This window comes from Schistocerca cancellata, chromosome 3 (assembly GCF_023864275.1).
Source record: "Schistocerca cancellata isolate TAMUIC-IGC-003103 chromosome 3, iqSchCanc2.1, whole genome shotgun sequence".
NCBI lineage: Eukaryota > Metazoa > Arthropoda > Insecta > Orthoptera > Acrididae > Schistocerca > Schistocerca cancellata.
In genome coordinates, this window is record NC_064628.1 from 58,784,223 (window position 1) to 58,796,467 (window position 12,245).

At 47.4% G+C, this 12,245-nt stretch overlaps 1 long non-coding RNA gene and 1 other non-coding gene across 2 annotated transcripts in view; one reads left to right on the top strand and one right to left on the bottom strand.

The window, feature by feature from the left end:
- LOC126176959 (uncharacterized) overlaps positions 1–12,245 on the top strand; it is a 633,583-nt gene that overhangs the window by 613,747 nt on the left and 7,591 nt on the right. The gene's annotated exons all lie outside the window — the stretch shown is intronic.
- Trnat-ugu (transfer RNA threonine (anticodon UGU)) lies at positions 11,872–11,946 on the bottom strand. Its single transcript has one exon. It is a non-coding gene; the product is annotated as a tRNA-Thr (tRNA).

Consider the following 12,245-nt stretch of genomic DNA (forward strand, 5'->3'; position numbering starts at 1 on the left):
ATTAGGACTAAAAATGGTTCAAATGGCTCTGAGCACTATGGGACTTAACATCTGAGGTCGTCAGTCCCCTAGAACTTAGAACTACTTAAACCTAACTAGGCTAAGGACATCGCACACGTCCATGCCCGAGGCAGGATTCGAACTTGCGACCGTAGCGGTCGCTCTGTTCGAGGCTGAAGTGCCTAGAACCGCTCGGCCACACTGGCCGGCCCTGTATTAGGACTACTGGTGTTCATGATATACAGTAATGACTTAGCGAATAGTATTAGTTGTAATTTCAGGGCTTACGAAAACGAAGCACTTATCGATAAAGGAATTACATCCGATAAAAACCTGCAATAATATCCAGTGAGGCCTCTTGAAAATATCACCCTCGCGCCAATATTAATTAGCTCTTAACGTAGAGAAATGCAAAATTTTTCATTCACGAAACATGTAACGTAATTTCCCTTGACTACAGGAAAATCAATCACAGTCTGTTATATCATGAGAGTAGTTGCGAGTAACAGTGTATGGAAGTTTGAAGTGGAACGATCCCACAGTCTCCGTTGTACGTAAAGCAAATGGCAAGCAATGACTCATTGGTGGGATACTGGGTAACTGTAGTTTTTCCACAAAAGAAATTGCGTACGAAACACTTGTATGGCCGACACTCGAATATCCCTCAAGCATGGGATCCGTATGAGGTCGGACCAATAGAATGCATCTGTTACTTACGAAGTAGCGTGGTATGATTGGTCACATGCTTGTTTAGATCGCGAGATTAGAAATCATAAATGTAGAAAAATTCTCTCTCGGAGTTATCCGAAGAAATACGCAGAACTGAAAACCGACTCCACCTTGTTGAGAAAATAATTACGACAATTTGCGTCTGTACTCTCAAAGTAGTACTAATTCTGTTGACGTCGGAGCCAGTCGGTTTGTTGCAGGATTCTCGAATATATTCTCAGTTCGAATATAATGAATTTCCTTGAGACAGAGAAGATGCTGCCCATGCATCAGCACGGCTTTAGAAGGCATCGCTCCTGTGAAACGCAACTCGCCCTTTTTTCACATGATATCTTGGGAACCATGGATGAAGGGTATCAGACAGGTGCCATAGTCCTTGACTTCCGGAAAGCGTTTGACTCGGTGCCCCACTGCAGACTCCTAACAAAGGTACGAGCATATGGGATTGGTTCCCAGATATGTGAGTGGCACGAAGACTTCTTAAGTAATAGAACCCAGTACGTTGTCCTCGATGGTGAGTGTTCATCGGAGGTGAGGGTATCATCTGGAGTGCCTCAGGGAAGTGTGGTAGGTCCGCTGTTGTTTTCTGTCTATATAAATGATCTTTTTGATAGGGTGGATAGCAATGTGCGGCTGTTTGCAGATGAAGCTGTGGTATACGGGAAGGTGTCGTAGTTGAGTGACTGTAGGGGGATACAAGATGACTTGGACAGGATTTGTGACTGGTGTAAAGAATGGCAGCTAACTCTAAATATAGATAAATGTAAATTAATGCGGATGAATAGGAAAAAGAATCCCGTAATGTTTGAATACTCCAGTAGTAGTGTAGCGCTTGACACAGTCACGTCGATTAAATATTTGGGCGTAACATTGCAGACCGATATGAAGTGGGAAAAGCATGTAATGGCAGTTGTGGGGAAGGCGGATAGTCGTCTTCGGTTCATTGGTATAATTTTGGGAAGATGTGGTTCATCTGAAAAGGAGACCGCTTATAAAACACTAATACGACCTATTCTTGAGTACTGCTCGAGCGTTTGGGACCCCTATCAGGTCGGATTGAGGGAGGACATAGAAGCAATTCAAAAGCGGGCTGCTAGATTTGTTACTGGTAAGTTTGATCATCACGCGAGTGCTACGGAAATGCTTCAGGGACTCGGGTGGAAGTCTCGAGAGGGAAGGAGGAGTTCTTTTCGTGAATCGCTACAGAGGAAATTTAGAGAACCAGCATTTGAGGCTGACTGCAGTACAATTTTACTGCCGCCAACTTATATTTCGCGGAAAGACCACAAAGATAAGATAAGAGAGATTAGGGTTCGTACAGAGGCATATAGACAGTCATTTTTCCCTCGTTCTGTTTGGGAGTGGAACAGGGAGAGAAGATGCTAGTTGTGGTACGAGGTCGCCTCCGCCACGCACCGTATGGTGGATTGCGGAGTATGTATGTAGATGTAGATGTAGTGTACGATCCTAACTACAAAGTTTGGCTCTGCTGTCCTAATAACAGCCCCATACATCTACGATTTGGGCAGGCAAACACTGATTAAACTTACGAAATCCAGTATACATTTCTGTAACAATTAACAGTAAACAAGTTATATAAACTGAAAAAGTAAGTGGAATCAAAATACTACTGTAATCAAAACACCGACGAAGTTAAAAACTTAATATTATATTTTCAATAAAAATACAAAGAAAAACGATGACGTTCCATAAAATTATTAATTGCTTGTCGGTTTCCACCTTAAATAAATAAAACAGTAGCGAAGTGCATTTAAGACTGAGTGAATACCGAATTACACTGAGGTAACAAAAGCGTGGGACAGCGATGTGCGATAGTACCGCATACACAAGACATAAAAGGGCAGTGCATTGGCGGAGCTGTCATTCGTACTCAAATGATTCATGTGGAAAGGTTTCCTACGTTATTATGGCCGCACGATGGGAATTAACAGACTTTGAATGCGGAGTGGTAGCTGAAGCTAGACGCATGGGACATTCCATTACGGGAAACGTTACGCAATTCAATATTCTGAGATCCAGAGCGTGAAGAGTGTACCAAAAGTACCAAATTTCAGATGTTACGTTTCACCACGGACAACGGAGTGGCCAACGGTCCACAATTAACGACCGGGAACAATTGCCCTCGCGTAGAGTTGTCAGTTCTGACAGATAATCAACACCCCCTTGTAGTAATCGCAGAAATCAATCTGGAACGTACGACTTCCGTTAGGACAGGGCGGCAAAATCTGGCGTTATCGGGCTTTTCGCAGCCAACGACCGTAACGAGTGCCTTTGCTGACAGCACGACGTCGGAGTCTTCAGCGCCTCTCCTGGACTCATGACCATATCGGTTGGACCGTAGACGACTGGAAAATTTTGGCCCGGTCAGATGAGAAGAAGAAAGAGTCAGATTCAAAAATGGCTCTGAGCACTATGGGACTTAACTTCTGAGGTCATCAGTCCCCTAGAACTTAGAACTACTTAAACCTAACTAACCTAAGGACATCACACACGTCCATGCCCGAAGCAGGATTCGAACCTGCGACCGTAGCAGTCGCGCGGTTCCGACATGAAGCGCCTAGAACCGCTCGGCCATCGAGGCCGGCAGAAAAATTTCAAATCAGAGAGGAATTATTTCTGTTAATCACTTGAAAAGTAGTCAGCTCTTTATGCAATTTTTCAGAACCTGCAGATCTACAATAGGAACTGTTTTGTAACGTTTAGGAACCTGGGGCTGTAGGCCTACTTTTATTCAAGGATGCCGTTTGGTTTTTGCCCTAATGCTCATTTAGTTACTTATCTTCTAAAGCTGTGACTTTAAGCAGTAATAGATTCTCTCTACGAAAAAAAAGTATCCTGTGGTGGCCACTGTCTGGGATCATAGCTTACATCGGCAATTGCCGCGCATTGCAAACAGCTATGCTTCAGATATGGAATTCAAGCACTAAAAACACGTAGTCTCATCTCTGAGTATAATAACAAGTTTAAGTTTGTACAGAGCACACATAAAACTTTTCAAAACATTCTACAAAAACCAAACCTCGTTCCACTTCTTATACGACGTAGGAATGAAACAGGACTCAAATTCAACGTCTAAACCCACCAATATAAAAACTCATTCACAATTTGAAATACACTTTAAGATAAAAAAATAGACGTATCATGAAGGGGTTATGCAAATTAGTCACAAATTGATATTCATAGAGGTATCGACAGAAAATGTAAAACTGTAAATTTTGGCTACCGATGGATGAACGTGTGACGCTGCAGCACAGCTAGCAAGGATGGTAAACATGGTAAAGTATACCAAGGCAAAGTATTTGTGAATTTTATTCCGTGTCCTCAATCGGGCGGTAACTATGCCTCGCAGACAGGGGCGTGAAAAGTATAGTACGCAGATATCATCATTTGAGACAGGACGTGTAGTTGGGCTCAGAGAATCTGGAGAATCGGTAGGTCGCTCGACATTTGAACAGGAGCGATGCCACTATTTTATGCTGCTGTCAGGAATTGGTAAAACATGGCAGAACACGGCGTCAAAAAGGAAGCGGTCGACCTAGAGAGACGACACAACGAGAGGACCGGTAAATCGTCAGAGAAGCACACAGAGAGCTGTGGATTGATAATTATAATAGATCCGATGTTCAACTGGTGCTTCAGGGACCACAAGGACCATTAACAGGTGGCTCACAGTAGGGCAGCTTAGACGCCCCTTGCGTCGAGTGTCATTGACTTCTGTACACCAACGAGCCCGTTTGCAGGAGCGTCTGGAACATTTGGCCTGGAATCTCACTGACTGGAGCAGAATTGTCTTCAGCGACTAATCCCGCATCAAACTGAGCCCCGATGACCAGAAAAGACATGTCTGGAAACCAGTAGACAGTAGTGGGATACCAGCCTGAAAGTCGATGTATGCGGTGACATTTCGTTTCACAGCCTGACCCCTTTGGTTGACATCCGCAGCATCCTTACATCGTACCTGTACGTCGACCAAGTTCTCCACCCTTTTTTGTTTCTCTTCATGACAAGCAATCCTGGGCTTAAATTTCAAGAAGATAATTGCCGCCCCCAAACGGCGAGAGTTTCTACCATTTGTCTTCGAGCTTGCTCCTGTACCTTGGTCAGGAAGGTCGCCGGATTTCTCCGCAATTGAGTACGTTTGGAACGTTACTGACAGGCCGCTACAACCAGCTCGGAATTTTGACCATCTAGCACGCCAATTGGACAGACGTTTGCCGGATATCCCCTCTGGACAGCATTCATCCACCCTATCAATCAATGCCAAGCTGAATAATTGCTGGAATAAAGGCCAGAGGCGGACCAAAGCATTCATGGCTTGCTGAATTTGTGAAACTCTTTGTCTTAAATAAATCATCCAAATTTTCTGAAATTGTAAACATTTGTATATCTGTACATGGTCATAACATCTACCGATTTCCGTTCCATACAGATAATTCTTCGTGATGAGTTTTCCTTGTGTGTACGTAGCGACAGCAAGGATTCAACGATCGAAAAACAAGCACTCAAGAAATAAGACAAACATATCTGTCGCGAGATCATACGTTCTCTTCACATTTTTCTCTTCAGTCCTCGGCTCGTCGTCGGAACAGTAGACCTGTGGCAGTTTCTCCCACTCTCCAGTCTGTGCTACTCAGGCGCAACCAAGCAGTACGGGAATGAAGTATTAGGCATTGTTATACGCTATGCTTAATTGGTTTTGTGCTCTAACATGCGGTAAAGCAGCTCCTGATCCTGCAGCGTCATGCACGACTCCTTCCCGATAATATAGCTCTTATTTTACGGAGATCGCAATTGTTTATTGATTCCAAGCAGTTACAGTTTTACTATCGCCTTGGAGAGCATATTTAGCACGTAGTAATAAAATTTCATTCGTGAGCTTGATGTCTCACCGCTAATGTTTCTACACTCCTGGAAATTGAAATAAGAACACCGTGAATTCATTGTCCCAGGAAGGGGAAACTTTATTGACACATTCCTGGGGTCAGATACATCACATGATCACACTGACAGAACCACAGGCACATAGACACAGGCAACAGAGCATGCACAATGTCGGCACTAGTACAGTGTATATCCACCTTTCGCAGCAATGCAGGCTGCTATTCTCCCATGGAGACGATCGTAGAGATGCTGGATGTAGTCCTGTGGAACGGCTTGCCATGCCATTTCCACCTGACGCCTCAGTTGGACCAGCGTTCGTGCTGGACGTGCAGACCGCGTGAGACGACGCTTCATCCAGTCCCAAACATGCTCAATGGGGGACAGATCCGGAGATCTTGCTGGCCAGGGTAGTTGACTTACACCTTCTAGAGCACGTTGGGTGGCACGGGATACATGCGGACGTGCATTGTCCTGTTGGAACAGCAAGTTCCCTTGCCGGTCTAGGAATGGTAGAACGATGGGTTCGATGACGGTTTGGATGTACCGTGCACTATTCAGTGTCCCCTCGACGATCACCAGTGGTGTACGGCCAGTGTAGGAGATCGCTCCCCACACCATGATGCCGGGTGTTGGCCCTGTGTGCCTCGGTCGTATGCAGTCCTGATTGTGGCGCTCACCTGCACGGCGCCAAACACGCATACGACCATCATGGGCACCAAGGCAGAAGCGACTCTCATCGCTGAAGACGACACGTCTCCATTCGTCCCTCCATTCACGCCTGTCGCGACACCACTGGAGGCGGGCTGCACGATGTTGGGGCGTGAGCGGAAGACGGCCTAACGGTGTGCGGGACCGTAGCCCAGCTTCATGGAGACGGTTGCGAATGGTCCTCGCCGATACCCCAGGAGCAACAGTGTCCCTAATTTGCTGGGAAGTGGCGGTGCGGTCCCCTACGGCACTGCGTACGATGCATCCGTGCGTCGCTGCGGTCCGGTCCCAGGTCGACGGGCACGTGCACCTTCCGCCGACCACTGGCGACAACATCGATGTACTGTGGAGACCTCACGCCCCACGTGTTGAGCAATTCGGCGGTACGTCCACCCGGCCTCCCGCATGCCCACTATACGCCCTCGCTCAAAGTCCGTCAACTGCACATACGGTTCACGTCCACGCTGTCGCGGCATGCTACCAGTGTTAAAGACTGCGATGGAGCTCCGTATGCCACGGCAAACTGGCTGACACTGACGGCGGCGGTGCACAAATGCTGCGCAGCTAGCGCCATTCGACGGCCAACACCGCGGTTCCTGGTGTGTCCGCTGTGCCGTGCGTGTGATCATTGCTTGTACAGCCCTCTCGCAGTGTCCGGAGCAAGTATGGTGGGTCTGACACACCGGTGTCAATGTGTTCTTTTTTCCATTTCCAGGAGTGTATTTTGACATACCATGAGAGTAAGCAGGGCTAATCTACGGGCTAAAATTACGCAGCACTTATTTATAGCCAGTGAGTTGTGAGGTTCGTTAACGGAAGTAGGCTACGTCTGGATGTCAGTATTCAGTGGACACAACAGTTTGGCAGACGAGCACGTTCGCATCGCAAGATGCGCACATAACCTGAGTTACCATGGGCCACCGTGAGGGGGTGAAGTGCATACTTCTCCCATTTCCACAACTCCTCTACATCTACATCCACATTTTGAAAACCATTGCGAAGTGCGTGGCAGAGGGTGTTCCCGTTGCAGCACGTATTAGAGTTTCTTTCCGTTGTGTTGGCGAATGAAACGCGGAAAAGGACTGCTTAAATTCCTCTGTGCGCGCCATAGAGTAAAGTGACAGGAGTCATGGGATCTTCCTGATATACTGTTGGACCTCCTTTAGCCCGGAGTAACGCAGCAACTCGACTTGATGTAGACCTCTGCAGAAATATCGGGCCATGCTACCTCTACAGTCGTCCATAACTGCGAACGTGTCGGCGGTGCAGGATATTGTGCAAGAACTAAATTTTCGATTATGTCCCATAAATGTTCGATGGGATTCATGTCGGGCTATCTGGGTAGTCAGATCCTACTCTCCAATTGTCCAGAATGTTCTTCAAATCCGCTTCGAATAACTGTGGCCCAGTGACAGGACATCGTTGTGTGGGTACACGAAATCCGGCTGCAAATGGTCTCCATGTAGTCGAACATAGCCATTTCCAGTCAATGATCGGTTCAGTTGGACCAGAGGACCCAGTCCATTCCGTGTTAACACAGCCCGTACCATTATGGTGCCACCACCAAGTCGTGCATTGCCTTGTTGACAACTACGTCCGCGGTAGCGTTCTCGCTTCCCGAGCACGGGGTCCCGGGTTCGATTCCCGGCGGGGTCAGGGATTTTCACCTGCCTCGAGATGACTGGGTGTTTGTGTTGTCCTCATCATTTCATCATCATCCAGGAAAGTGGCGAAATTGGACTGCGCAAAGATTGGGTAATTGTACGGGCGCTGATAACCGCGCAGTTGAGTGCCCCACAAACCAAAGATCATCATCATCATCATCATCAGACAACTACGTGGAATCTGCGCCACACTCGTATCCTATCGTCAGCTCTTACCAACTTAGATCGGGACTCATTTGACCAGGCCATGGTTTTCCAGTCGTCTATGGTCCAACCGACAAGATCACGAGCCCAGGTGAGGCGCTGCAAGCGATGTTGCGCTGTTAGCAAAACCACTCCGGTCGATCGTCTGCTGCCATAGCCCGTTCCGCCACACTTCGTCACGATGGCCTAACACATACGTTCGTCGTACGTTCCACATTGATTCCTGCGCTTATTTCACACAGTGCTGCTTGTCTGTAGGCAGTGACAACTTTACACCAAAACCGTCGATCACTGCGTTGTTCGTGCTGAGAGACAATGCCTGAAGTTTTGTATTCTCGGCACACTCTTGACACTGTGGATCTCTAAATATTGATTACCCTAACGATTTTCGAAATGGAATGTGTTGTGTCTAGACAAGACAGTCTAGACACAAGGCGAGGAAGCCGAAAGGGCACGCGCTTAATTCACGCAGGCTTGCTTAGGTCTGAAACAGGATACGTAATGAATGCTATAAAGAAAAGTACGTAGCTGCTGGAATACTTAACTTTAATCCATCATTTGTATACAGCATTCTTGATGATACAAGTGAGACTCTCTCTAGAAATGGTTAATGGCGCCTTGCTAGGTCGTAGCCATGGACTTAGCTGAAGGCTATTCTAACTGTCTCTCGGCAAATGAGAGAAAGGCTTCGTCAGTGTAGTCGCTAGCAAAGTCGTCCGTACAACTGGGGCGAGTGCTAGTCAGTCTCTCTAGACCTGCCGTGTGGTGGCGCTCTGTCTGCGATCACTGACAGTGGCGACACGCGGGTCCGACATGTACTAATGGACCGCGGCCGATTTAAAGCTACCACCTAGCAAGTGTGGTGTCTGGCGGTGACACCACAGAATGTCACATGCTTGTCTCTTAAAGCTTCACCCTCCGTTGCTGGTGGTGGGCTGTTGCCGAGCTCAAAGAACAGTCCGAGACAGAAACCAGTAGCCAATTTTCCAACAAGTGGCCACGAAAGCTTCAACGATATTGTTTTATATTGTATATGAAGTTAGCTGATTTACCCTTTGATCTTTACTGCTAAAATTATAATGTCGTCACAAGACTCATACCATGCATCGAGCCTAGAAGAATGAAAATTAAATTTTTAGCTATCATTACATATCTGTAGAAGAAATCTCATCGAAATCGGATCACTACAGTAAAAAGCTGCGTCATGAAGCAGTATGTTGCTGAAGTGGTTTTTAAGAATAGTCGCACCGCGCCACTTCGATTCGCCGTTCCTGCAGAAATTAACGCATGGAGAGGACTGTTCCCCAGGTAAGCGCAGCTTCGAGCAGTGCCCGAGAATGGTGACGTACTGTGAGCAAGTTTGCGAAACTGGCGGCGGCAGGGCTTATAAAGCGGCATTATTAGCCGACGGCAATGTCCTGCGCGGCAACTTCAAAGAGGTGGCAGACAAGCGTCTCCCGCCAGCCCTTAATGAGCCTGGGCCGCCCAGCAAGGGACCTCTCACCTGCCGCTGTCAAGGATCACACACGGCAGCCGCCAGTCTGCAATAACGCGGAGGACAGCGCTGGAAAATGATACTGAGGAACGTATTATTAGTAATTCAAATGAAGAAGGTTAAGCAAAGACGGAACAGCGAGGCCAGTGAAGAGTAAAATGCCTTCGTTAAAGAGAGATACGTACGGAGATCGGCAGAATCAGAACTGACCTGGGAATACTCGAGTGCTTTTAACACTCTGTCAGTGAATTGAATGCTATCAGTAGAATTTTATTCCTCACGACTGTGAATTTGGAAGTAGGTTATGCGGCCGATTGAATTTGTAAACATACACCGAAGAGCCAAAGAAACTGGTACACCTGCCCAAAATCGTGCAGGTCCCCACGCGCACGCCGAAGTGCCACAACACGACGTGGCATGGATGTCTGAAGTAGTACTGGAGGGAAATTACACCATGAATCCTGCAGGGCTGTCCATAAATCCGTAAGAGTACGAGGTGGTGGAGATCTCTTCTTAACAGCACTTTGCAATGCATCCCAGATATCTTCAATAACGTTCATGTCTGGGGAGTTTGGTAGCCAGCGGAAGTTTTTAAACTCAGAAGAGGGTTTCTGGAGCCACTGTGTAGCTATTCTTGGCGTGTGGGGTGTCGCATTGTCCTACTGGGATTACCCAAGTCCGCCGGAATGCACGGTGAACATGAATGGGCCGAACAGTCTAGGTCGTCTTGCCACGGTTCGCTCGGCTCCCCCCGTCGGAGGTTCGAGTCCTCCCTCGGGCATGGCTGTGTGTGTTGTCGTTAGCGCAAGTTTGTTTAAGTTACATTAAGTAGTGTGTAAGCCAGTGACCTCAGCAGTTTGGTCCCATAGGAACGTACCACCAACACTAATGGGTGCTTGTGATCAGACAGGATGCTTTAGTAAGTGTCACGTGTCTGAGTCGTATCTAGACGTATTACGTGGTCGATATAGCTCTAACTGCACACGCCCCACACGATTACATAGCCTCCACCAGCTTGAACAGTCCCCTGCTGACAAGCGTGGTCCATGGATTAATGAGATTGTCTCCAAACCCGTACACGTCCATCCGCTCGATAAAATTTGAAATGAGACACGTCTGAGAAGGCAACATGTTTCCAGTGAAACTTCCTGGCAGATTAAAACTGTGTGCTGGATCGAGACTCGAACTCGGGATCTTTGCCTTTCGCGGGCAAGTGCTCTACCATCTGAGATACCCAAGCACGACTCACGCTTCGTCCTCACAGCCTTACTTCTGCCAGTATCTCGTCTCCTACCTTCCAAACTTTACAGAAGCTCTCCTGCGAACTTTGCAGAACTAACACTCCTGAAAGAAAGGATACTGCAGAGACATGGCTTAGCCACAGTCATCAATAGTCCAATGCCGGTGTTGATAGACCCAGGCGAGGCGTAAAACTTTGTGTCGTGCAGTCATCAAGCGTACACAAGTGGTCCTTTGGCTCCGAAAGCCCATATCGATGTCGTTTCGTTAAATGGTTCGGACGATGACACTTGTTGATGGCTCAGAATTCAAATCTGCAACAGTTTTGAGAAGGGGTGCACTTCCGTCACGTTGAACGATTCTCTTCAGTCGTCGTTGGTCCCGTTCTTGCAGGATCTATTTCCGGCCGCAGTGACGTCGGAGATTTGATGTTTCACCGGATTTCTCATATTCACGGTACACTCGTGAAATAGTTGTACGGGAAAATTCCTACTCCATCGCTACCTCGAAGATGCTGTGTCCCATCGCACGTGCGCCGACTATAATAGCACTTAAAGTTCACTTAAATCTTGATAATCTATCATTGTAGCAGCAATAACCGATCTGTCAACTGCGCCAGACACTTGTTGTCTTACACTCCTGGAAATTGAAATAAGAACACCGTGAATTCATTGTCCCAGGAAGGGGAAACTTTATTGACACATTCCTGGGGTCAGATACATCACATGATCACACTGACAGAACCACAGGCACATAGACACAGGCAACAGAGCATGCACAATGTCGGCACTAGTAAAGTGTATATCCACCTTTCGCAGCAATGCAGGCTGCTATTCTCCCAATGGAGACGATCGTACAGATGCTGGATGTAGTCCTGTGGAGCTGTAAACAGGCGTTGATTTGCTTCATTGGGGACACGTTGAAAATGTGTGCCCCGACCGGGACTCGAACCCGGGATCTCCTGCTTACATGGCAGACGCTCTATCCAGCTGAGCCACCGCGGGTACAGTGGATAGTGCGTCTGCAGGGACTTATCCCTTGCACGCTCCCCGTGAGATCAACATTCCCAACATGTCCACACCACTACATTCGTAGTGCGCCTAATAGATGTTTGCCCATCATACTCATTACCCGTGGCAGATTAATCTACCAAGTCCCGTACGAGTTCGGGCATAGCGTGTGCGTTCGCACAAGAAGGTCAATGGCCGGGAAGCCATATTTTAACTATATATGACGGTAGTATCTGTTCCCGAGAGAACAGTTACCGTGGATGACCATGCAGCTTTGCTAGATATGAAATGATA